Here is a 27,718-nt window from a genome sequence, read left to right on the forward strand (position 1 = left end):
AAGCAGCAGCGGGGGCTGGTCCGGGGTGGCAGGCTTCGGCGCTGGAGGGAGGGAGGGAGGCAGGCAGGCTTTAGCATGGCAGGGAGGGAGGGAGGCTGGCTGGCTGCCTTCGGGGGAGGGGGTGGGACAAAGGCTGGAAGGCAGTGAGGGGGACATAGGAAGGAACACTGGGAGCACTAAGAACATAGAAAGGAGGCACTGGGGGCACTAAGGACATGAGAAGGGGCACTAAGGACATAGGAAGGAGGCACTGGGGGCACTAAGGACATGGGAAGGGGCACTAAGGACATAGGAAGGAGGCACTGGGGGCACTAAGGACATAGGAAGGAGGCACTGCGGGTACTAAGAACATGGGAAAGGGCACTGACTAAGGACATAGGAAGGAGGGAAGGAGGGAATAGAAAGGGACAATTGTTGGGCCTGAGTGCAGAAAGAAAGAAAGGATGGACAGTCAGAAGGAAATGCAACCAGAGACTTATGAAATCACCAGACAGCAAAGGTAAGAAAAATGATTTAATTTTCAATTTAGTGATCAAAATGTGTCTGTTTTGAGAATTTATATCTGCTGTCTATATGTTCCACTATATTTGTCTATTTTTCTATAGTTACTGAGGTGACATTGCATATTTTAAAGTCATCTGCCTTGACATCTTTGAAAACTCCCCAAATACCAGAAATCGTTTTTGTAAAACACCCTCTTTAACTCTTTTGTAATCCGCCTTGAACCACAAGGTAATGGCAGAATACAAATCCCTAATGTAATGTAATCTAATAATTAACATTTTCTCTGCGTATAGTGTGCTTTGTGGGGTGTTTTTTTTTCATTTTATGGTTACCATTATAAATTAATAAGATATTATGTGTACATGAAAAATGAATGGAAGAAATTGGGGGTGGGATTGGGGGAGGGACTGACAATTAATAGATGTCCCGTTTTGATGAAAAAAATAAATGGTCACGTTAATTTTACATGAAAAATCAAATCAATACGCCACCAGTCCTGGCGTCCAGGTTCTTCCAAGCCGAGGCTCAAGGTGGCAGGCGCTCGGGGGCAGGGGAGTACAGAATGCATTGTTACTCAAAAGCATCTTTCTCCAAAATGAGATTTAAATTCAGCCCATTACTATAAAGCGTGTTTGCTTTCCTAGAGATCAAGCTCAAGCATGCCCTCCTTCCAGTGGATTTATGCCTTGGCTTGTATATATATGATTGCAACACGCTTGTGGGCTTTTGTGTAAATTGCACTTCATGGTAGAGGTAGCCCTGGACTTCCTGGGAGTGTCTAGTCAGAAATTTGTACCAACCTTTTGGCTAAACTATTTCCACTCTGACCTTGTGGCACAGTCCGATTTGATTTTTGGTGCCACAGCGACCCCATATGGTCAGAATTGTCCCTTGTGTTCTATGAAGCAGTGGTTTTCTAACCTGTTTTTTTTTAATTATTATTATTAGAAAACTTTGATGGTGTAAAATTAGGTTAATAAATATCCAGCCATAGAAAGAAATAAAACAGAAGCATAAAACCACAAAGGAGTATAACGGAAAGCACATGGGCAAGAGATGTGAATAGCACAATGTAAAAACTAGGACTATGCCCTGAGACTAGCATACGTTCTGGTTCAGCAGGAACTTGTCTAACTTTGTCTTGAATCCCTGGAGGGTGTTTTCCCCTATAACAGCCTCTGGAAGAGCATTCCAGTTTTCCACCACTCTCTGGGTGAAGAAGAACTTCCTTACGTTCGTACGGAATCTATCCCCAGAAAGGGTTCCCTGAATGGCATAATTTAAAAAATTATTATAGCTTGCAATTCCTTTGCTTTCAGGCAGATATGCTTGGACATCAAGCTGTCGGGTGGTATAAATTGATATCTGAACTCGTGCATAAGAAACCCCAAAATGCTCTTAGAGACATTTGAAGTGTCGAGATTAAACAGTACATTTCTGTATCTCGATGGCCACGGATTTGGTCTTGGAGGTTGAGATGTACAGCGTCGGCATCTATGAAACAATCTTGGTTCTTTTTGGACCCCGGTTAGATTGAATAAGTTAGATAATTCAAGGTCTAATAGATGCTGGCATCTGGACATGGGAACATTGGATCACTTACTGTTTTATTGCCCTCTGATTCAAATTTTTTGGAAGTCGATTTGGGGACATATAAATAATATTTTAGAAGTTGTGATCCCTTTGACCTATGAAGTTGTGATTTGTGGCACACTGTTATATGTAAAAGATCCCCTAGATAAATATAAAAGAAAACTTTTTTAAATTATGACGGGAATAGTGATACAATTACCGGTAATCACAAGAAATTGGAAAAATTGGGATCGACTTAATTTCACATTTTGGTGGGCAAACTTACGCTTAATCTATAAATTTGAGAAAATGAATGCTGATCTGACAGGGAATACAAAAAATTTCAAATTAATATGTGGCCCATTGACGTCTTTTGTAGAATTATTATAGTTTAAATTTATTTTACGTATTACTTTACATATCCAAAGGAAGGGAGGGGGAGGGAACAAAAGGGTTTAAATGAAATAATATCTTTCTTAAAGATTTGGGAGGGGGTAAAGGTTCTGTTTACTGTTTTTATGATTTCAAAATGATTGTTATATAGGCAGGATTTGTTTTATGATACTTATTATACTTCTAAGAACTAATGGATTATTTGATTGATAATAGGGGGTAGGGATGTTACTTTGTTAATGTCATGTAAGATTATTAAGTGTTGTTTAATGTGCAAACTGTTTTCTTTACTGTTTTCACTTATTGGAAGTGTTAAAATGGATAAATAATTATAATATTTTTTAAAAAATAGAATCAGTAAATCAAAACACAGTAAAATCAAGTTTTAAATGATCAGGCCAAATCAAAGGGGAGGTACGACGAGTCAGATCATTTGTTAAACTTCTCCCTTTTTATCTACGTCATAAGGGGGGAAATAAAAGGCAAATCTAATATGTGACCCTCTGAGTGTGTGGGAGCAAGGTTTATCAGTATTAAACCCAACAGAAAATGTGCGGCAAGACTGAAAGATTGCAAAACAAAGATCTCCAGTCAAGTTGAAAATGCTTGAGCTATTCTGACAAGGAAAATGAGCAAAAACTGCACCTTCTCACTCTGCAAAGTTGAAAGACACTTATGCTAAGGAACTCAAGGCTGTTATTTTGGAAAAAGAGCTTCTACCAAGTGCTGAGTCAAGAGGTGTGAAGACTTATGTGTAAATGGGTTCTTTTTGCATGCTTCAATATTGTATGGAGGACCATTCACATAGCAAGTTTATTGGTTTGGGACTAAAACCGGGACCAGCAATGACCGAGAGACTATTTTGGCAGTAATTCCACACGTCGCACTCTTCACACACTCAGTAAAACATCCCACTCCAAGACTGGTGCTCTTCAATATATAAATTAGGACTAGAAGTGTAGAAAGGGGGGGTCAAGGGGAGCAGACCACCTCAGGGGCCATCTTGATAGGGGCACTGGCACCCCTCTTACCCCACATGCCAAGCTTGCACCCTCCCCCCATAATCTCCTGCAGCGTGAGCATCTTCTCAGGCCTGCTGCTCGCACCGGCCTGGCTCCCCACTGAAACCACTCCTGGGTCTCGGGGCCAGGAAGTGATGTCAGAGGGACAGGCAACGCCAGCGCTAGCAGCAGGCAGAAGAAGCTGCTCGCACTGGCGATGATTTAAAGAGGGAGGGGGGAAGGGAAGGTGTGAGTGTGGCACGGGGCAGGGAAGGAGTTGGAGGGCGGAGAGGAGGATGCGGAGGCGCCACAGCTCTGGGTACCTCCCACCCTCGCTACGCCACTGTTTGGGACCAATAACAATTGCAGAAGTAGTAACCATGGCACAGGCAGACTGTAAAGAGTATTTACACTTCTCCCTCCGTATTCGCGGTTTCAGCAATTGCGGTTTCGATTATACACGTTTTTTAGCTTGATGGCTCCTCCCCCCACAATTCCGTCAGCTTGCAAAGAGAAATCGCTGATTCCAAGCGTTTACAGAGAAAATCGCCAATGCCCGGCACTTTCTTCACCGTGTTTTGCCTCTCCTTCAGGAAAAGGCCAGGTCTCCCACCATGTTATTCGCGGTTTCACTATATTCACGATGGTTTTTAATAGAAAACGGCGAATAACATATGAAAAAGTTATTTGCGGTTTTTCTGTATTCGCGGGTCTGTTAATCCCCTATCACAGCGACTACGGAGGGAGAAGTGTATAAAGTCTCGTATGCTCCTTTTCAACCCTTCTCCTCATTAGAATATGTGATGCAGCGGAAGAAAGGCCCTGTTCATAGCCCTACTTCTGCCGGTCGGCCGCTGCTGCTGCTACTTTGGGAGGGCCCACGAGTAAAAGATGTCAGACCTGCATGGGGAGGGGGGTTTGTTGGGTGAGGAGCAGGAGAGCAGGAGTGTGGAAGATATATATATATATATATGAATGTGATGATAAGTGATAAATCCTGGATAAGATGCTAACAGAATATATTATGGGCTGTGACTAAGAAAAATCAGTTGAGGATGTGAGAAATTACAGTATACTGTATAAGCTGGATGTGTTAAGAAGATAAGAACATAAGAATTGCCGTTGCTGGATCCGCTCCCACGGCAGCCCTTAGGTCAAAGACCAGCGCCCTGAGACTAGCCTTTCCTGCCTACGTTCTGGTTCAGCAGGAACTTGTCTAACTTTGCCTTGAATCCCTGGAGGGAAACATAGAAATACAGTATGATGGCAGATAAAAGCCAATTGGCCCATTCAGTCTGCCGATCCATAATCTCTTCCTCTTCCTAAAAGATCCCACCCAGTGGCATAGTAAGGGGAATATTTGGGAGGATTGTGTGATACTATAGAAAAAGAGACATTTGTAGCATGAGAAGAATGAAAAAAGGAAGGTGACTGCATTAATATAATGCGAAATTGAATTGGGGAGGAATATTTGTGGTATTGGAAGAGGAAAGATTATGACTTGAGAAGCAATAATAATGGGGAAAAGTAACATTTTGTATTTGGGTATTGCTGTTAGGATGAGAAAAGGTATAACACAAATGTGTTGTATCTGAGAAAATGAAAAACTCTAAAAGTTGGGTTGTGTGCACCCTGTGGATAATTATAGTAAAGTGTTATGTTTCAGTAATGTACATAAAGGTGCAATCCCGATAGAAAAAAAATGGTAACATAAGAGATAATGTGGACTGAAAATTGTAGAATAGAGTTGAGTAGGGGATAGATTCCGTATAAACGTAAGGAAGTTCTTCTTCACTCAGAGAGTGGTGGAAAACTGGAACGCTCTTCCGGAGACTGTTATAGGGACTGTTATCCCCCCAAGGATTCAAAACAAGTTCCTGCTGAACCGGAACGTACGGAGGTAGGGCTAGTCTCAGTTAGGGCACTGGTCTATGACCAGAGGGCCGCCGCGTGAGTGAACTGCTGGGCATGATGGTCTGACATAGCAGCAGAAATTCTTATGGTCTTAGAAACTGTGCAGGTTCCTTTAAGGATGGGGGAAGGGTGGAAAATTGCCCTCTGAAGGCAGAAAAAAATGATTTTTAGGTGGAAAAAGAAATCCTTTTTTTTTTTTTGCCCAGAGGGGTGTGAGTTTGACTCCCTCCTGGAAAATGCATCTACTGGTAAAGCAGTGGTGTGGGATTTTCCAGGGGGATCACTAAGTTGGTGAACTAGGCTAGATGACACAGGAAGAGGAAGAGGTCCCTTTTTGCCATGAGAGAGGAGGATGTCTCAATCTGTCCTCCTTTTTCTTGCTGACTGTCTATACAAATAAAGCTGTCTGTAAATAATAATTGGGAGGAGGGTGGGAGAAAATGATTATTTTATGTATTACTTGTGTAGTTAATAGTGCGCTTTATGCAGTATTTTATGTTCAATTAATTGTATTGCACTGTCAAAGTTTGAAAATCAATAAAGATTTAAAAAAAAACAAAAACATTTAAGTTTCAATTGCCACTTGGCCACCTGCTGGTTTACTGCGAAGCAAGGGACTGATGAGAGACTGAGTTCTGCGTCTGTGATTGAGCCCAGGATCACAAGTCCTACTGTCCATTGGATTTATCTGGCCCCTGCCTATGCCCAAGCTCCTGTAAGAACTGTGAGTGACTATGACTATGACTGTGACTGTGAAAAAAAATCTCAACTGACTTGATTTTGGTTTTATTTTGCGTTTCTTTTATGAGCCCTGGGGTGGGCGGACCCCCAACGACCCCGAACAGCTAGTTGGAGCTCCACCACATGGCAGGGCATGATGCCAGAGCAATATAGACTTTGATTTTTCTCCTCTTTCTTTATCTCATTGAGCTGATTAGATTGCTGTAACACTACATACCAAAGCCACCATCTGGAGTACTGTGTCCAGTACTGGTCGCCGTACCTCAAAAAGGACATGGCGGTACTTGAGGGAGTCCAGAGAAGAACGACAAAGTTGATAAAGGGTATGGAAAACTTCTCATATGCTGACAGATTGGAAATGCTGGGGCTATTCTCTCTGGAAAAGCGGAGACTTAGGGGAGACATGATAGAAACCTTCAAAATCATGAAGGGTATAGAGAAGGTAGACAGGGACAAATTCTTCTTGTGGGGAGCCACAAGCACAAGGGGGCACTCGGAGAAATTGAAAAAGGACAGGTTTAGAACAAATGCTAGGAGGTTCTTTTTCACTCAGAGGGTGGTGGACACATGGAACGTGCTCCCGGAGGGTGTAATAGGCCAGAGCACGCTACAGGGGTTCAAGGAAGGTCTAGATAGGTTCCTAAAAGATAAGGGAATTGAGGGGTACAGAAAGAAGTAGAGGTAGGTTATAGGATTAGACAGAAACCACTTCACAGGTCACGGACCTGATGGGCCGCCGCAGGAGCGGGCCACTGGGTGCGATGGACCTCTGGTCTGACCCAGTGGAGGCAACTTCTTATGTTCTTAGTATGCAGACACACATAAAATTGTATTTATATTAAAACAGAGCCCAGTGTGAAAGCAATGATAAAGGAAATAGAAGCATCTTAAACAAGGACTAAGAGATGAGCTAAGAAAGATTGGGAGTTAGTCCCAGGACTACCATACTTGGATCAGAGCTGTGCCTTAACTGGGAATTGCTTTTGCCTTAGCTCTGAGCTCCCTCTGGTGGCCAAACTAAGAAATACTCTCACAGCCATCGAGCTTTCAAGTCACTTACTACAGTATAATTTGAGTTATTCCTAGGGTTACCAAACATCTGGGAAAACCCAGACATGTCCTCTTATTAGAAGACTGTCCAGGTTCTCGTATGTTCTTTCTATAACGCGGCTTTGTAAAAAAGGGAGGGGGGTTGTGTATAGCAATACACCTAAATGAAGCAGGCTGTGTGTGAACATAGAAAGGACGCATGTGGCCAAAAGCTGAAAATAAGATAGGCTAGAAGGATTCTAGGTTGCATAAAATTAGGTCCTACTGTCCATTCTTCACTTACTGCCCATTAATTCCAACACTTTGGGACTTACAATGTAACTGGAAAGGAAAGACATGCATGCTTAGGGAGATGTTGGTCAGTCGTATAAGCACAAATTCTAGGCCCTCAAGCCAAATTTTACATAGGATCTCCCATAGCAGGAAGGGTGCTTCCCTCCCACCCCACCCCCACCAGGTAAAAGATCAAGCCTCTAATGAAGCTGGCAAGTGGTAAGTGCAGGAGCAAACATTAAACTTACTTCCAGCCGTGTCACTCTACCACATTTTGACCTTGCCCTTCAATTGAAAGTTCTGAGTTAAATCCAAATCCAATTCCCCAGCGAGATCCTCCTAAGGAGGGTGACCTAGTAGAAAATTCATACTGTCCAGTATTGGCTGGTAGAATGTACCATCTCTGCCATACCACTTCTGGAAGATTCTGCTTCATAACAGTACCAACCCCTAGTGACTGTGAATTATTTTTAGCTGAATACTGAGGGAATAGGATATCTAATCTAATCTAATCTAAACCTTAAGTTTATATACCGCATCATCTCCATGAGAATGGAGCTCGACACGGTTTACAAGAACTTAAAATAGTGGGTAGAGAAGAAGAAAAAGGATTACATGAACTTATGTGTAGAAGGGGGGAGAGAAAGGGGGGAAGGATAGAGCTACAATTTGCTGAAAAGCCAGGTTTTCAGTTGTTTGCGGAATAACTGAAGGGAGCTCAGGTTCCGCAGCGGGGTGGTGAGGTCGTTCCAAAGACCTGCGGTTTTGAAGAGAAGGGATTTTCCCAGTTTGCCTGAATAGTGGATGCTGAATAGTAGATGATCTCCTGCTGATAGAACTTAGAGATTTGCAGTTGACTTTTAAATGTAAGAAACACTTATTGCCCGGGGGGGGGGGCATACATATATACGTTGCACCCAAGAATCAGGGGGAACTTTCTGAATCAGATGGGGGATCCCTCGTTTTCTGTGCCCTAAACTCTTAGGCTCCTGTCCTAGTGTGTTGAGGATTTTTTCCCTCTCAATATTAGCTCCACACTGCATTTAAAAACTGAACAGCACCATTTCTACTCAATAAAGTGACCTGGTATCCTGGGGGAGAAATGAGATCACAAGCTTCATTTTGAGAACAGGGATTTATCTGGAGGAATGGAAAGATTCTGTTTGGGGGGTGTTTATTTTTAATTTTTTTTTTTTAATCTAAGAGGTCCTCAGTGGTGGAATTTGCTCCCAGAACAGCTCAGAGTTATGTAGGATTTACAAAGTTTTAAGAGCTTATTGAAAACATTTTTGTTTAAATAAGCACTTAATAACATATTTTGGATATTATCTGTCCTACATTGTTGCTTTGGATGCTTTGGGCTCCTTTTACAAAGGTGCGTTAGAACCTTAACGCGCGGAATAGCGCGCGCTAAAATGCTGTGTGCGCTAACCGCTACCTAGCTAAAAACGCTGGCGCACCTTTGTAAAATCATATTTACAAGAAAATTAACTCCTTGTTAAAGAAATACAGCAGAGTAAGTAAATATATACCGTCAAAATTTTAACAAAGTAGAATAATTGTATAGCCTTCCTTAGACCCCCAATATAATGAGGGGAGTTGCCGCCAGTATAAAGAGAAGAACATTTCTTAATCAAAAAATAAAGGAAATAAAAATTAACAAAGTAAGGCTATAGCGCAAGTTTGCTATCAATTTAATTCCAATGCACCATATCTATTCCATCAGGCTATCTTTTTTAGCTCCAGAAAAGATTTTAACTGGTCTGGTTGGAAAAAATACATATTTGACTTGTACATATTTCTCAACACACTTACAAGGGTAAGCTAACAGGAACGTTGCTCCCAGAGATATAACTTCCTGTTTTAAAGTACTTCGACACAACATCATTCCGCTTACTGGTGCAATCCTCCATTTTAAACCTACTCGACTATTGCAACATCATTTATCTGGGGTCTCCCAAGAAAACCATTCAAAGACTCCGAATCATACGACACTCAGCTGTGCGATTGATTTTCAGCATAAAGAAATGGGATCACATAACCCCCTACTACCAAAAACTCCACTGGTTGCCCCTGGAGGCAAGAGTATTGCTCAAATTCGCCCGCCTCTGATTCAAATCCATTCTCGGTTTGGCCCCTCTGTACCTGGTCTCCCACTTTAAACTAGACTGCTCCACTAGGCCTACAAGCAGAATACGCTTGTTTAGCCACCCTACAATAAAAACCTGCCGATACAAAAGATTCCTTGGCAGAACGCTTGCCTTCAAAGCAAGTCTACAGAACGACTGGCTAAGCAGCAGCATCAAGCACTCCTCGTCCTACCTCAACTTCAGAAAACTAGTCAAAACCAACCTGTTCAACCGATTTGTGACTAAGAATTCCTAAAGTCTTCACTGCTTATCCCACACTGTATGACCAGCTCTTCTCTTTGTAAACCGCCTCGACCTACTTTTTATTGTAAACCCGCCCCTACAATGTTACCTTACTCATGTACTCAAAGACTTCATTGGGTTTTTTTTCGCTGAATGTCCAGCTCTTCTTTATTGTAAACCGCCTTGAACTACTTTGGCTTTGGCGGTATATAAACAATAAATTATTATTATTATTATTATTAAAGACAGGATACAATTTATTTTATGCCATTCTCTTAGTTTTGCATCTTCAATATTTCAAAGCACCATTCTCTCTCCCAGCCAGCCCTCTCCTTGCTCCCTTACAAGTATTCCTCGCCCGGTATATGTCTTTTTTACCTCAATTGCTTACTTTAGCAACATACAATCTGAAAAACTTGCCCTAGATCGGTAGCATGGAATGTTGCTACTCCTTGGGTTATGGCCAGGTACTAGGGACCTGGATTGGCCACCGTGAGAATGGGCTACTGGGCATAATGGACCATTGGTCTAACCCAGTATGGACTGCTGGGCATGATGGACCACTGGTCTGACCCAGCAGCGGCAATTCTTATGTTCTTATGTGTGCCAACTATAGGACAATCAAGCCATTGTTACATCACTGATGAGGTTGGCTCTGAGGCACTGTGAAATGAGGCATTATGACATCACAGTCTCAGCTCTGGAATGTTGCTCTCATTGGGGTTCCGGAATCTTGCTATTCTTTGAGATGCTGGAATGTTGCTATACCTTGAGTTTTGGCCAGGTACTAGTGACCTGGATTGGCCACCATGAGAACGGGCTACTGGACTTGATGGACCATTAGTCTGACGGTGACCCAGTATGGTTATTCTTATGTTCTTACGTAAGCCAAGTATAGGACAATCAAGCCATTGTTACATCACTGATGAGGTTGGCTCTGAGGCACTGTGGAATGAGGCATTATGACATCACAGTCTCAACTCTAGAAAGTTGTTCTCATTGGGGTTCCGGAATCTTGCTATTCTTTGAGATGCTGGAATGTTGCTACTCTTTAGGTTTTGGCCAGGTACTAGTGACCTGGATTGGCCACCGTGAGAACAGGCTACTGGGCTTGATGGACCATTGGTCTGACCCAAACTATTCTTATGCTCTTAAAACTGTCACACCAACAAACACCCTCTTTTACTAAGCTGCAGTTGAGGTTTCTACTGCGGCCAAGGGCGCTAAATGTTCCAATGCTGCCTCAACGCGGCTTCGATTCTCTGAGCATCAGAGCAGTGTCAAGAGCATTTAGCACTCCGGGCTATGGTAGAAACCTCTACTGCGGTTTAGTAAAAGGAGGGAAGTTCTGAATCTGTCTCTTTCTTTGATCAGTGTCTGTCTACTGCACTTTTCCCTCCCAACTGGTAGCTGCTAGGGGCCAGCAACTCTCTCCTCTGGGTCAGAGAGATCCAGTCAACAGGCTGCAGGGAAAGGCGGGAGCAGTCGCTAATATACAGAAGTGCCCTCTTCCTCTGTTTCCCTGCAGCTCTGAAGCATGGAGCTTTTGGCTTCACATTGACAGACTTACATCGAAGAATACTGGAGGGTGCTCAGGCATCCTCAGTACCCACAGAGCTAGTGCCTTCAATCTGTTCACAGCGCTGCTGCATGCTTCATATTTCGCCAATGTCGCTATGCCCACATTACTCCTCTCCTCAAGTCAATTCATTGGCTCCCTATCCGTTTCCGCATACAGTTCAAATTTCTTACTTTAAAAAAAATATATATTTTATTGAAAAATAATGCAATTAAAAACATCTGAACTTGCACAGTTGTATACAAAGCAATTCATTAATTCATTATATATCTTATTTCAGAGTAAATACTACATTTTTAAATTATCTATAATGTCTAATATTTCTCTCCCCACCATCTCAATACTAACACTGCCTTTCTTCAACCAGTGGATGGTAAACCTCTTACTGCTCATCTTCTTATCTCCAGATTCATGCACGGTCTTTTCAATGTCAAACCACCTCGTGGTTTGGGATCTCAGTGTGGTTCTTACTAAGTTGATGAAGCTTCCTTTTGAGCCAATGTCTACGGCTCATCTCAAATACCTTACTTGGAAAGTTGTCTTTCTCATTTCTCTCACTTCTGCCAGAAGTCAGTGTACGTCAAGCGCTACTGGTGGACCACTATTCACAGTGTTCCACCATGACAAGATTGTGCTTCGCACTCATCCAAAGTTCCTCCCTAAAGTCGTCACTGAATTTCATCTCAATCAATCAATTGTTCTTCCAGTATTCTTCCCTAAGCCTCATTCTCATTCAGGAGAAATGGTTCTTCACACTCTGGATTGTAAGCGGACGTTGGCATACTATCTCAGCAGAACAAAGCCGCTAGATCATCTCCTCAACTTTTTGTCTCCTTTGATCTACTACTACTACCATTAATTATTTCTATAGAGCTACCAGACGCACGAAGCGCTGTACAGAGTCACAAAGAGTAAGAGTAAGATCCTAACTAGTTGGGTCATCCTGTTTCCAAGAGAATGATTTCCAATTGGTTGGCTTTGTGTATCTCATTCAGTAATGCTCAGGCTGGGCTGCAACTGGAGAGTCGAGTCACAGCCCATAAAGCTCGAGCTATGGCAGCTTCAGTAGCTTTTCGCCGCTCTACCCCTATTGATGAGATCTGTAAAACTTCTACATGGTCCTCGGTTCATACTTTCACCTCTCATTTCTGTCTGGAATCTTTTTCCAGATGGGATGGGCACTTCGGCCAATCAGTATTGCAAAATATGTCTTCCTAAAGGCCAACCTCCCCCCATCCCTTTCTGGTTAGCTTGGAGGTCACTCACATGTGAGAATATGCTGGCTGCTTGTCCTGGAATAAAGAACAGTTACTTACTGTAACAGGTGTTATCCAGGGACAGCAGGCAGATATTCTCACAACCCACCCACCTCCTCTGGTTGGCTTCTTAGCTGGCTTATCTTAACTGAAGAGACCGCGTGTCTACGTCAGGCGGGAAGGCACTTGCGCATGCAAGGTGCGGGCTATCGCAAACTTTCTGAAGTCTTAAAGTGGCGATGCACTTTTAAAGTGTCTGTACCTGGGCTCCGTCAGTGACATCACCCACACGTGAGACTCTCTGCCTGCGGTGCCTGGATAACACTTGTTACGGTATTACTACTTTTGGGAACCAAAGCGACCTTCTTTTCCTCTTACTTTTACTTACATGCCTCACAAAAAGGTTTGTCGCCCTTATAATTACTCCTTTCAGTTTTTCCCACTCCTTCCAGACGTTCTCATCCAGACAACAATTCCTTGACGTAATCCCCCATTCGAACAAAGTTCATTTTTTTTAAGTCTAGAACCTTTGCTTTTGAATGAGCCCTCTCTATACCCGTCTTAATATTAAAACGTACCATGCAGTGATCACTGGATGCCAGATGATCACCCACTGTAACATCAGAAACACTTTCCCCATTTATAAGCACTAAGTCCAGTATTTTCTGCTTTGAAACGGCGTGAAATGATCTGTGGAAAAAGGGCTTACCTTTGAAAGCTAATCATAAACTACATTAACACACACACACACCCCATTTTACAAAACCATAGCGTGATTTTTACAAAACCTTAGTGTGATTTTTACAAAACTGTAGCGTGATTTTTACAAAACCTTAGCGTGATTTTTAGTTCCGGCCGCGGCGGTAACTGCTCTGATGCTCACAGGTGCTAAAAACTGCACTACGGTTTTGTAAAAGAGGGGGTAAGTTAGTCCAATAAAAGAGGAATATGTTTCCTTTTTTGTTTTATTTCTACATAATCACTTTTATAAATTTGTGAATCACACTACAATCCTATAAAAATACGCTGTCACACAAATAAATACACTCTCACAAAGGTATAATAGAGAGAAATCAGGGGTCTCAAGTGCTCCCAGCCAGAAGCCTGATGTGCATTACAAAGCTAATGGCTTATATAGTGAGCTATCATCGGTCCCGTTTATGTTCTCTATACCAATGCTTAGTGTTTATTTTTATTTTCTTCTATTTCTATTTTGTTCTATTTTTTATTCTTTGTTATATATATAAATAAGTTCTTTTGCCATTATATTAGAGATTACTTAGCTTTCTCCTTCTTTGGCAGACTATGTCCTATTACAATTTTCTCAACATTTCCTTCCGACGGAAGATCTCCGTTTCGCTCTTATGGGAGCTTCGTCAGGAAAGCGCCAAAGGCAACACTGCAGATAAAGCAAAACAACTTTTCTGTTAATTTATATTAATTTAATTTAAAAAGTTAGATATTACCATGTACCATAACATTTATGACTACTTGTGTTCGACGAGGCTTCAAGGCTTCAAGTTCCCATGAGTTATGCCTTGAAGCCTCGTCGAACACAAGTAGTCATAAATGTTATGGTACATGGTAATATCTAACTTTTTAAATTAAATTAATATAAATTAACAGAAAAGTTGTTTTGCTTTATCTGCAGTGTTGCCTTTGGCGCTTTCCTGACGAAGCTCCCATAAGAGCGAAACGGAGATCTTCCGTCGGAAGGAAATGTTGAGAAAATTGTAATAGGACATAGTCTGCCAAAGAAGGAGAAAGCTAAGTAATCTCTAATATAATGGCAAAAGAACTTATTTATATATATAACAAAGAATAAAAAATAGAACAAAATAGAAATAGAAGAAAATAAAAATAAACACTAAGCATTGGTATAGAGAACATAAACGGGACCGATGATAGCTCACTATATAAGCCATTAGCTTTGTAATGCACATCAGGCTTCTGGCTGGGAGCACTTGAGACCCCTGATTTCTCTCTATTATACCTTTGTGAGAGTGTATTTATTTGTGTGACAGCGTATTTTTATAGGATTATTTCTACATAATACCATTTTCTATTTTGTGATGACAATATGTCTGTTTATGGAATGTCCATTTCCAAAATCTTTGCCAATCAAAGCTCAGGGGTGTTTAGTTGAAAATGTGATCTACTTAAGGGGCACTTGACTTGAAGAAGTAGAGAAACACTGTATTGCTATTTCTGTACCTGGCTGCAGGAGACATTCCTTCTACAACCCAGTAGATGGCAGCATGATACAACCAACTGTACTTAATGGCAAAGGACTTTAATATTAAACTAAACTAAACCTTAGTGTTTGCACAGCATGAAAGGCATAAATTGGAGCAGTAGGAACTAGCCCTGTAGCACTATGATTTGGATAATTGTGTTGTAAAAATCTTTCCCTAAACATTTACAAAATTTAGAAAAAACCCCACTTAGAGAGCAATTCTCTAAACATTGCCTAAAATTAGACTCCAAGATAATGCATGCTAAGCACAAATTCTATATGGGCAATTGCTCACGCAGTCGCCCTTATAGAATATTAGCATCAGTCTGCATTTATGCACCTAATTTCCGGTGCAAGCATTTATGCTATCTATGTGGCTGGTGAATGCCCACACCTAAGAGGGGGGTCCTGAAAGTTCTCCGTCCAACCAAGAAGGGAATGAAGGGAATGACATGGAGCCATGCAGTGGCATACCAAGGGGGGGCGGACGGAGGGGGTGGCCCGCCCCAGGTGCAGCCTTAGGGGGGTTGCACAGCCGGCCAGGTCCGGAAAATTCAGCGGTGAATGGTGTTGAAACAGCTCCCTTTCTCCCTCCCTGCCCCTTACCTTCATGGCCAATTTTCTTTTTGGGGGGTCAGCATTCCTCTTGATGTTTTCACTGGTGTGGAGGGCCATTTCACAGTGTCATTTTGTCAAGGAGGGAGGGCCATCATTGGCGAAAGGGGTGGGGGTTTTTTCTTTTTTTCTTATGGGACAGATATTTTTTGTGTGTAACACACGCAAAATATCTGTGCAATTGAAAAAAAACCCAACAGGCTGAGCTGTCAGTAACACAGTTACCGACAGGTCTAAACTGTAATTTTTTCCAATAGATAAAACCCCTGTTTTATTTTTTTGCATAGCTAAGTGATGTTAGTGCATCAATCACTTAGCTACTTTGCATGGCATTTTAGCTCATTTTCATGGCTGGTTCGGAAAATGGGCTATTGAGGGGAAAAACACGCGGTGAGCCATTTTGTGAATTGGATCAGTAATAGCATTCATTGCTAAAGCTGTGAAAACAGGTTTAGTGATGATCACTGACTTTAGTGCATCTAGTCCTAAGTGACTGTGCAGATAATGGACTTTAACACTCATGTTACAGCCAAGCCTATTGAAATGAAAGAGCATATCCTCTACTAATTGTGTGTAGTTGTCTGCCTTCTTGTTGCCAAGAAAGATTTTCACAAAAAGAACAAATGAAGACCAGGCACATGATTTGATTTCATTCACTGATGCTATGAAATTTGGGTCATTTATAAGGCAGGAATTTTCGATGGTCCACAGATCAGACAATTTGGGTCATTTATAAGTTGTCTGATCTGTGGACCATCGAAAATTCCTGCCTTCAGTTTTCCCACGGCAAGTCCATATAACATATGTGCTGTGGGGCTCATGATCAAAAAATAAATACGTCTAAAAACCGGCCTAAATCGGCACTTGGACGACCAAAAAGACAGGTCGTCCAAGTACTGATCAAACAGGGTTTTAGACATATCTAAAACCAGCTTAGGCCTTTTCTCTGCCTCTGTGCTCCCAGAGCAAAAAGGGGTGTTTTGGGAGGAGTAGGTATGGCAGGAGGTGGGCGGGATGTGGGCTGACCTACACTTAGTTGTCTGGCAACCATAATTGAAAAGTTTGACAGGTTGCCTGGATGGAAGTTATACATTTTGACTTAGACCAAGTCAAAACAGGTATAAGTTCCGGCAGTGGCATACCTAGCATACCCTGCACCCGGGGCCCATCATTTTTTGACACCCCCCCATCTATATGAAAAATATGAATTTTAGTAACAATCCACATATTGCACAACAAGAGTGTACCTAGGAAAAGGCAGCATCTTAAACACTGCAGTGAGCACTAGAACACCAACACATACATTGTAAAACTAAACAAGCCAGATCCTGCACAGTCAATTGATCCTGTACAGTCGATGCTATCAGAAAGCCATGTTCCTTTCATACACACAGACAGATACACCCTCGCCCAATATGGAATAATCACAAACTAAAAATAGAAATATGTAGACAAAAGTTAAACTGAACAGCCAAGAAACCAGACTCTACATACAATGCAACACCACACCACAAAAACAGTAATACATGTCCTCTAATACTGTGCAAAATATAAAGACAGTAGATGTAAATTTGAAAAAACTGATACAAAACAATCACCACTTTACAAATTAACAAATAAAAATAAAACAAATAATGAGAAATAAGAAAATACCATTTTATTGGACTAATCCCCGTAAGCTCGGTCCCCATCCCCACTAACCACCTGATTCCATCCACACAAGCCTTGAATTGTTTTATATTGAACTTATTATATTAAAGTATAAAAAGAAACAATATTCTGTACAATTGTCAATTTATAAATCAGCGTCTTCTCCCCACTCTCTCTTCCCCATTTCCCTTCAGCGTCCTCAGCCATCCCTCTCTCCACTTTCCTTCAGCACACACACATAAAACCAAGCAAGTAATTTTATATCATTTTCATTCTATTCATTCATAGAAATTAAAGTCTAAATAATGCCAGTCACATAACAAAACAAGATTTTACAAAAATAATTCCCTGCACAGTCAAGCCTGCAAGGATTACTAGATGTCTTTCAGCAGCTCCCCTCCCTCCCTCCCCCTTACCTTCGTGGCCAAGTCAAAATGATCTACCAACAATAAAATTTTAAAAACACAAAGAATAATAATAATAATAATAATAACTTTATTCTTATATACCGCCAACAATCTTGCGACTTCTAGGCGGTTTACAGTGAGGTGAAACTGTACAGTCAGTGAATTACAGAGTATAACAGTGACCATCTGATATTAACAACATTAATAATAACAACAGTTTATATACTGCCGGACCGGGAAGTTCCGTGCTATTTACAATGAGTTAGAAAAGTTTCATTAATTGATTGGGACATTCATAGTTTAGAGATTAGAGGTTAACAGTTTGCAAGATCAGATATGGGTGGAATTACGAAGGGGGCTATTGTCCTTGTGCGTTACCTATGTAATTCAAGAACAGGTATGTTTTTAGGTGTCTCCTAAATTCGCTATAGTTGTTTGAGTGTGTGATTAGTTTTCCTAGGTCTTTGCCCCATAAGGCTGCTTGGTACGATAAAAGTTGTTGATGATGTCTCTTATATCTGCATCCTCTAGCCGGTGGGGAAACAAATTTCAGGTGTGTGCTTCTCTCATGTCTGTTAGTTGGGAATGAGAAGAGGTCTATTATATATTTAGGGGCTAGACCTGATAATACCTTAAAGCAGAGACATCCTAGCTTGAACTTCGTGCGAGCCTCCATTGGCAGCCAGTGCAGGAGTCGGTAGGAAGGGGTTATGTGATCGGACTTCTTCAACCCGAAGATCAACCTGACTGCTGCATTTTATATAAGTTGTAGTCTCTGCATTTGCTTCCGAGAGATTGCCAGATGGGTAATGTTGCAATAATCAAGGTGGCTTAGTATTAGGGATTGTACCAGAATTCTGAATGCTGAGGTGTCGAAGTATGCTCTAATGGACCTAAGTTTCCAGAGGGTAAAAAATCCTTTTCTGACTAGGGAGTCTACATGGTCTTTCATAGTTAGACCTTGGTCCAGTATTACCCCTAGAACCTTCGTTGTTGGTTGAATAGGGTAATTGAGTTTGTTAATGCGTAGTGATTCTGTCGTGTTATGTGGGTGTGGCGAGGCTATAAAGAATTTAGTTTTATCTGAATTGAGCTTGAGTTTGAATTCTGTGGTCCATTGTTCCATCAGGTTTAGTGCTTCTGTTGCTGTGGGGGTGATTTCGGAGGGAGACGTAGTAAACGGGATAATGATTGTAAAGTCATCCGCGTAACTGAATACTTTTATACCTCGCTGGGCCAGCTGCATGCCTAGTGATGATATATAGACGTTGAAGAGTAGAGGGGATAATGGGGACCCCTGTGGAACGCCTGATGGGTTTCTCCATGTTTTAGAGAGGTTGCAGTTGAAGCGTACCTGATAGGTGCGGGCCGTACATTGTACGCAGTGAAAATGTTAATTATCATTTATATTCCGCGGGTTTTCAAAGAGGTCAAGGCAGATGACTTTATGCAATGTCACCTCAATAACAACTATACAAAAATAGACAAATATACCCCCTCCCTTTTTACTAAACCACAATAGCGTTTTTTAGTGCAGGGAGCTGCACTGAATGCTCCATGCTGCTCTCAACGCTCATAGGCTCCCTGCACTAAAAACCACTATTGCGGTTTAGTAAAAGGGGGCCATAGTGCAAAATAGTGACAGCATATATAAATTCTCAAAACGGACACATTTTGATCACTAAATTGAAAATAAAATCATTTTTCCTACCTTTGTTTGGTAATTTCATCAGTCTCTGGTTGCACTTTATTCTTCTGACTGTGCATCCAATATTTCTTCCCTTCTTTCAGCCTCCTGTATGCTTCCTCTCCTCCAGACTTCATTCCCTCCCCCAACTTTTTATGTTTCATCCTGCCCCTTCTTTCTTTCTCTCTCCATGCCCCCTTTCTTTCTCTATGTCTGTCTCTGTCTCTCTGTGCCCCATTTCTTTCTTTCTTTCACCCTGCCCCCTTCTTTCTTTCTCTCTCCCCATGCCCCCTTTCTTTCTCTATGTTTGTCTTTCTCTCTCTCCGTGCCCTATTTCTTTCTTTCACCCTGCCCCCTTCTTTCTCTCTCCATGCCCCCTTTCTTTCTCTGTCTGTCTTTCTCTCTCCGTGCCCCATTTATTTATTTATTTCACCCTACCCCCTTCATTCTTTCTTTCTCTATGTTTGTCTTTCTCTCTCTCTCTCTCTCTCTCTCCATGCCCCATTTCTTTCTTTCACCCTGCCCCCTTCTTTCTCTCTCCATGCCCCCTTTCTTTCTGTGTCTGTCTTTCTCTCTCTCCGTGTCCCATTTATTTCTTTCTTTCACCCTGCCTCCTTCTTTCTTTCTCTCTCCATGCTCCCTTTCTTTCTCTATGTCTGTCTTTCTCTCTTTCTCCTCATGCTCCTTTTTTTCTTTCTTTGTTTCACAATGCCCCCTTTCTTTCTTTCTGGCTCCCTATCCCCCCCTTTTCTTTCTTTCTGGCTCCTGTCTCCCCCCCCCCCTTATTTCTTTCTTTCTTTCTCCCTGCTCTCCCCCATGCCACCACCATTGGGAAACATGCTGTTGCCACCGCTGCCGAGGAAAGGCTGCCACTGGCCATCGGGAACAGGCCAGCGCCGAGTTCGCCCTGCTTCTGTTCCCTGCAGGGCCGACCAACTCTCGCTGCCTGACGTCAATTCTAACGTCAGAGAGGACGTTCCGGCCTGCCAGGGAAGAGAAGCAGGGAGCGAGAACTCGGCGCCGGCCTGTTCCCGATAGCCAGTGGCAGCCTTTCCCCAGCCGCAGCTTATTCCCCGGTGGGTGGCCAGCTGTGCACCCCCCTGGGGCGTGCATCCGGGGCGGACCTCCCCCCACCCCCCCTTGGTACGCCACTGAGTTCCGGATTGGGCCGCTGAGCTGATCATGGCTACTGCGATCAGCTCAGTGGCCCTGGCAAACCATCCCCCCGCCCCCATAACAATCGCAGCAGAAGGGATCCCCAGTCCCTCCTGCCCAAAATCGCCACCCCCCCCCCGAATAATCGCCGGCAGGACAAATGTCCAATCTCTCCTCCTGACACCCCGCGAACCCCCCCACTCCAATGTTCCCCATCAAGAGGAATGCTCAATCCCTTCTGCTGTCACCCCACATACCCCCCCTTGTTCTCCGGTAGGAGGGGTGCACAATCCCTCCTACCAATACCCCACGATTCCCCCAAACGTTAACCCCCCACCTCCCAATAGTTTGCCACAGCCCCCACCAGGACTGTGCTACAGTTTTGTAAAAGGGGGGTTAATATCTGTCAGAGCTGAAAATCCAAGTTTGCAAAGATAAGAAGATCCAAACCTGAGCCAACCAGAATCCTAGGCCCATCTCCCAGCGCATTCTGGGATGCACTGGGAATGGCCTAAGATTCCGATTGGCCTAGGTGCCTAAGACCCCTCCTAGGGGATTTTGCCAATCGGAACCAGGCCCAGGAGGGGCCTTAAGTGCCTGAGCCAATCAGGCCATTAGGCCCCTCCCAGCTGCATTCTCTATAAGTTGTAAGTTATTGATTCTATAGCTATGTGTCTCTGATCCTGTAGCATGTTATTGACTCTGTAGCGTATGTATATCTGATCCTGAAAACTGTGTATGTATCCTTGTAACCCGTTCTGGGCTCTTGGGTGGATGGGCTATAAAATTAACTAAATAAATAAATGTTTTGACATTGCTGCTGGGCAAGGGTCCAAGCCACAACTTCGCTTGCCAAATTTCAAGTACCATCTAGGAAAGAATATTAGATTTACTTCTGAGAAAGTACACCAAAATTGGTCAACCGGAACATCACTTCCCCTGTTAAAAACAGTCTCATCAATTATTGGTGATAATGATTATTCAACATCTGCCATCTAATACAAATTTTAAGTTCCAAATAATTTCCTAATTCAGCAGCTGTTCTAATTATCATCCTGTGAGGGATCTTTAAATAGAAAATGTGCAATATCAAAAGAGAGGGTGAGACTCGTTTAAGGGGGGTGGGGGGGTTTCAGAGTAATAAGATTTTTTTTTTTTAAATTTGAACTGATTGCTGATTTACAGATCTTAATGCACTCCTTCCATCCTAGCTTATTGCTATCTAATCCAGAGGAAATCCATGATTTTTCTAACTTCCAACATTCCTTCCTTTATTTCTTCAAAAATTTCTTATCCCACTCCAGCTACAATTCTCAGCAGCTTTTTATCACTGGCTGCAGCGGTAACAGCTCCGATGCTCACAGCTGTTACCGCTGTGGCCAGTAATAAAAAAAGCCTAATGCAGTTTTGTGAAAGGGGGAAGGATAATATTTTTTAAACATAAACCATACTAAATAATTTCATTACTACCAAAGCACATTCAAATATATGACTATGTAAATACATTTTTAAAAAAGCCTTAACCTGTTTTCTAAAAATGGAAAATGTCTCAATTTGTCTTGAAGTAAAAGGCTGCTTACTTTACCTCACCGGGGGTCCGTCATGAAGGAAAAAAACCCCCAAAATAAAACCCACAAGATTAAATTGTATATTCCAAAGCAAATAACTTTTTATTCTAGTAATTAATATTATAGCAGCATTTGTCAAATCAGAAATAAATCAGTTTGGACATATACAATGGAGAGAAAAAAAGCCTCATACAAACAGTGCCAGCATTTTTTTCTGTAAGTATGGCGCAGTCTCTCCAAAGAAACTCTGCCACAGCATGGGGGTTTTATATAGAAAGTATCTGTATACTTAGACCCGCTCCCCTGGCTGGGAATATGTATTGCCCTATTGGATAAAAACAACTGCCTATCTAACCCTCTCCTGGTCCACGCCTCCATTCTTCCCTGGGGGGCCCTGGACAGGCAGAGCTTCTAGAACTTTTTTCTTCTTGAAGTTTCCATTCTTCACACGGGTACATCAATATCAGTGCCTGAGCGCATTAGCCTGGCATCACTTTATCAGTTCTTAGGTTCCCAACTGATAGAGCGTCTTGCTGACTGACATTTTTCTTTCAGCACTGTTAGCTCATTGTCTTTCCAGCACTGGTTGGTGTCCTTGAGAAACTTCACAGCAAGAAATTCACACACTCACATGCCACACATTAGCATCTCAGCATTTGAACTGAAACCAGTTTGCACAAGCCCGAGACTTCAGCAACTTCAGCAAAAAGTAGGAATAGGTCTCACAACCTGTAAAAGTTTCCCATAGGCTCCTGTCATCTATCTCAGTCTAATATAATGTAACAGCGAGTTCTAAAAGACTGGACCAGCAATCATAAATATCTTTTCTCTGTATATATCAAGCCTCACTTGTTTAAAGGAAGGCATGTCTAACAGACCCTTAAAGGCAGATTTCAAATTTCTTATTGTCCCAAAAAAACAGCTAGATACACCTAGCAAACTCTATTGTAGGAGAAAAAGACCTCAGGTGCTCCAGACATACAGTAGAGAAATGATTCTTGCCTTATGTCTATAGTCAGGAGCTGTCATTGGTCATAAACACCTTCAACCAACCAATAATTCTGAACAATTATAGATAGTCTTTAAGCCCGTTACATTAACGGGTGCTAGAACATATGTGTGTGTGTCTGTCTTTATTTCTTTCTCTCTCTCTCCTTAGCCGCTTTCTTTCTTTCTGCCTTTATTTTTCCTTGGCTGTCCTCTGTTCCTTTTTCTTCACCCCCCCTGTCCATCAGCATCTCTTTCCTTCTCCCCCCTGTCCAGCAGTAGGCATCCCTTCCTTTTTTATCCCCCCTCCTCCTTCTTATCCCTATGATACTCTTACCTTGCTCTGTCCCTGATCAGAGGTTCCCGACAGCCGCCCAGTTGCACCCATTGGAAAAGTTCCCACTGCCGCATCCTGCACCCCTCCTGACGCGGCTCCCGCTGTCCTTTCTGTCTGTCTGTGTCCCTGGCCCCCTTTGCCTATCTGTCTTTCTGTGTATCTCCCTGCCCCTGTGTCTTTCTTCTTTCTCCCTCTGTCTGTCTGTCCAAAGCAGCATTCCATCCCCCTCCATTTCCCTCCCCCCACACCAGTTCCCTGTGCACATGCCCCTGTCTTTCTTATTTTCTTTGTGTTTCCCTTCCTCTCTCTGTCTGTCTGTCCAAAGCAGCATTCCCTCCCCCTCCATTTCCCTCCCCCCCCCACCAGTTCCCTGTGCAGCAGCATTAGCGTTTCCTCTACCCCCCCCCTTTCCCTTCCCGCGGCCCAGACTACAAACGTGGTGATTATAGCAGCGCTTGCATCAGTCTCCACATGCTGCTTCGGGTCCTTCTACTGCCCTGATTTACTCTGGCACGTCCCTGATGACATCATCAGAGACGCGGCAGAGCAAATCAGGGCAGTAGAAGGGCCCGAAGCAGCGTGTGAAGACTGATGCACACGCTGCTGGAATCGCCATTCGGGCCCGCAGGAAGAGAAGGGGGTGGGTGTCAAAGGAGGAACGGAGATCGGCAGCGGCAGGAGGAATGGAGATCGTCGTCTGGCTGCGGTCCGGCTTGTGGAGAGCAGGGAGGCTGTGGGGAAGAGAAGGGGGTGGGTGGCAAAGGAGGAACGGAGATCGGCGGCGGCAGGAGGAACGGAGATCGTCGTCTGGCTGCGGTCGGGCTTGTGTAGAGCAGGGAGGCTGTAATGTATTAAGCGAGCAGGTGGTGACGTAAAACCCGCGCATGCGCACTCATGTTTTCGCGACGGATCAGGGAACACGTTTTTTAGTGCGCATGCGCGGCCTATCATTTTATTATATTAGATTATAAATAGTTCAAACTGAAGCAAGTTTGAGCAATGCAAACAATATAAACTGCCCAAAGTCAAGCAGTAAAACCAAACATTGTTACTTAGCTGCAGCTCACAGTGTTTTGAACAATCCTCAGTTGAATTCCAAGAGCCCACTTTCCGAAATCTGTTCAGATACACATTAGAAGGTCCAAGGCTCAATGGTGGTGGTTAAGTGCACTGGCTTTGTGGACCATGATATGCTCCACTACTACTACTACTACTGTTAATTATATCTATAGCGCTACCAGACGCACACAGCGCTGCAGAGACACAAAGAGTAAGAAAACAGTCCCTGCTCGAAAGAGCTTACAATCTAAACAGGCAAGACAGACAAACTGGATGTCATGATTACAGTTAAGGGGAACGGTTAATCAGCGGGCTTGGTTGGAAGGCAGAGGAGTAGGGTTAAGGATTGAAAGCTCTATCAAAAAGGTGGATTTTCAGTCTGCTTTTAAACAAGGGAAGGTGCTTGACGGACAAACTCAGGTAATTTATTCCAAGCATAGGGGGCAGCCAGATGAAAGGAACAAAGTCTGGAATTGACAGTGGAGAAGAAGGGTAAAGCTAAGAGTGACTTATCTGAAGAACGGAATTCTCTGGGAGGTGTATAAGGAGAGAGAAGCGAGGAGAGATATTGAGGGGCAGCAGAATGAACACACTTGTAGGTCAGCAATAGGAGCTTGAACTATATGTGAGGGCAGATAAGGGAGCCAATGAAGTGACTTAAGGAGAGGGGTGACATGAGCGTAGCGAGGTTGGTAGAAGATGAGTCGCGTAGCAGACTTTTTGCACAGATTGCAAGGGGGAGAGGAGACACTGAGGGATTGCAGTAATCTAAGCGTGAGGTTATGAGAACTTGAACAAGGGTCCGGGTAGTGTGCTAAGAGAGGAAGGGGCAAATTTTGGTGATATTGAAGAAACAGAAGCGACAGGTCTTAGCAGCTTGTTGGATATACGTATAAAGTGAGAGGTCAGAATCAAAGACCACTCCAAGGTTGCGAGCAGAGGAGACTGGAACAATGACAGTATTATTTACAGAGATGGAGAAAGGAGGAGGAGGAGCAGAGGGTTTAGGAGAAAAGAGGAGCAGCTCAGTCTTGGACATATTTAGTTTTAGATGAAGGCAGGACATCCAGGCAGCAATGTCAGCTCTATGGAGTTTCTCCGTTTTACTTAATCCGCTTCTTCAGGAGCCGTGTGGCTAATCCAAATTTTTGTGAAAATTTCTAAAGTTGCAAAAGCAAAAAAATAAAAGTCAGCCAGCATCAACTATGTGTATCAGACAATTAATAACCTTTTAAGAAAACTTAACCAATACTAACCAGACCGAGAAAAGAGTATTTTCACTTTCTCCGTATCAGTATTCATTTGAAAGTTATCAAGGTAGCACCAAAACTTATCATGTGTCATCATTACGCACAAAAATTATGTCACCATATGAATAATCACCTGTATGGGTGGCAGAAAATTCCCTCTAAGCTGAGCAGGTGTCCTCCAGCTGCATTGCTACCACTAGGGGGTGGAATATTTTCAGTCGCTAAGGACAGGTATGTTCCCTGGAGTCCTGCAGAACTTGCCTGTCCCTCACAATTGAAAAATGTGACAGTAAAACAGCACCCTCTATTGGTGAGACTGTGGGTGGAGGACTCCTGCTCAGCTTAGAGGGAATTTTCTGCCACCCATACAGGTGATTATTCATATGGTGACATAATTTTTGTGCGTAATGATGACACATGATAACTGGCAGTGGGAAGTTTATATTGTTTGCATTGCTCAACTTGACTCAGTTTGAACAATTTATAATTATCTACAATTGTTCAGAATTATTAATTGGATGGTTAATTAAATACTGACTTTGGAGGTTTTTATGACTAATGATAGCTCCTGATTATACAAAGCAAAAAGAGTGGGGAAGGGACACCATACATCAGCCACAAGAACAAATCAATTTATTACAAACACATAAATAAAAGCATATACAAATAAATGGCTAAAAAATAGAACATAAGTCAAGTTTCATAGAGAGTCCTTAATTCCTTTTGGTGCTGGATCCCCTGGACCCTAGCACGGTCCATGTTTCGGCTAGCCTTCCTCAGGGGCATGTAGATAAAATCCAGTAGATGGCGCCAGCGTATAAGTAAAAGGCAAAAAAGATGCTCTCAGTCTGATATCAAAAAGCTTGCATATTGCCCAAGTCGAAAGAGCGCTAAAAAACGTGTATTAACAGGCTATCGCATGAAAAATCAGAGGATTGAGCTAAGTTGCTTTGGTTTTTCTTCCCCCCACCCCCGTGCACAGAGGTGTGTTTAGTTCCTGTTTAGAAAATTGCATTTTGCCTAGGTGGAGTTTTTTTTTTGCCAGTGATAAGATTTGCATCGACTAAAAATCCTCTGTGGATTGCCGTGCTTTATTTATATATCTTCAGGCTTTTTCTCCACCTGTTTGAATCAACTGCGTGGTTCTGACAGGCACCTCTACCACTGGCTGATAACATTTTTTGAACTATGAATATTTAGTGTTATAATTCTTTTGGTTGCTTGAGAGATGTTTAAATACCTACATGGCGTAATTGTGCATGAGGCAAGAACCTGTAACCCATTCTGAGCTCTTTGGGGATAATGGGATAGAAAATGAATGAATTAAATAAAAAAATAAGTCTTCAATTTGAAAGGAAGCTCTGGAATGAGAGTGCATAGGATGACGTTAAGAGGTGATAGGCTCAGGAGTAATCTAAGGAAATGCTTTTTTACAGAAAGAGTGGTAGATGTATAGAATAGGCTCCCAATAGAGATGGTGTAGACAAATACTGTGTCTGAATTCAAGACAGCGTGGGACAGGCACATGGAATCAGTGGCGTAGCAGGGGTGAGCAGCCCCCAGGGTGATGGCGTCCCTCTCCCGCCTTCTTCCCCGCCCCCTGCTATGCACACACACACCTCTTTCCCGTACCTCTTTATCTTTGGTGCAACACTTTCTGATGTCACTTCTTAGGCGTGGGTCCCATAAGTGACGTCAGAGAGTGACGAAGCCAACACGAGCAGTGACTTCATGGCTGCTCGTGCTGAAGATAAAAAAGGTATGGGAGGGAAGGGGTGCGTGTGCACGTGTGGCAGGGGGGGCAGAGAGCAGGAGGGATTCCAGCACCCCCAGGAAGACCGCACCTGGGGCGGTACCCCCCACACCCCCCCCCTTACTATGCCACTGCGTGGGATCTTTTAGAGAGAGGAAGAGATTATGGATCGGCAGACTGAATGGGCCAGTTGGCTTTTATCTGCCATCATACTGTATTTCTTTGTTTCCCTCCAGGGATTCAAGACAAAGTTAAACATGTTCTAGACATCCTTATTGAAACCAGCTCCAACTCAAATTTTCCCATCTTATGTCATCATCATCATCATCATTTATTAATTTGATATACCGCATGGAACC

The 27,718-nt window shown here is 42.9% G+C and overlaps 1 protein-coding gene across 2 annotated transcripts in view; it reads left to right on the top strand.

The window, feature by feature from the left end:
* The first annotated feature begins 228 nt into the window (after positions 1-228).
* DUSP26 (dual specificity phosphatase 26) overlaps positions 229-27,718 on the top strand; it is a 38,962-nt gene continuing 11,472 nt past the window's right edge. Inside the window, exons 1-2 of one of the 2 annotated variants that reach the window (XM_033950164.1) lie at positions 229-499; positions 6,315-6,448. The gene's annotated coding sequence lies outside the window, so the exon portion shown is untranslated. The remainder of the gene's footprint in view (positions 500-6,314; positions 6,449-27,718) is intronic. The other variant, XM_033950165.1, reaches the window with a different exon arrangement.

Source organism: Geotrypetes seraphini, chromosome 6 (genome assembly GCF_902459505.1).
Source record: "Geotrypetes seraphini chromosome 6, aGeoSer1.1, whole genome shotgun sequence".
Lineage (NCBI taxonomy): Eukaryota > Metazoa > Chordata > Amphibia > Gymnophiona > Dermophiidae > Geotrypetes > Geotrypetes seraphini.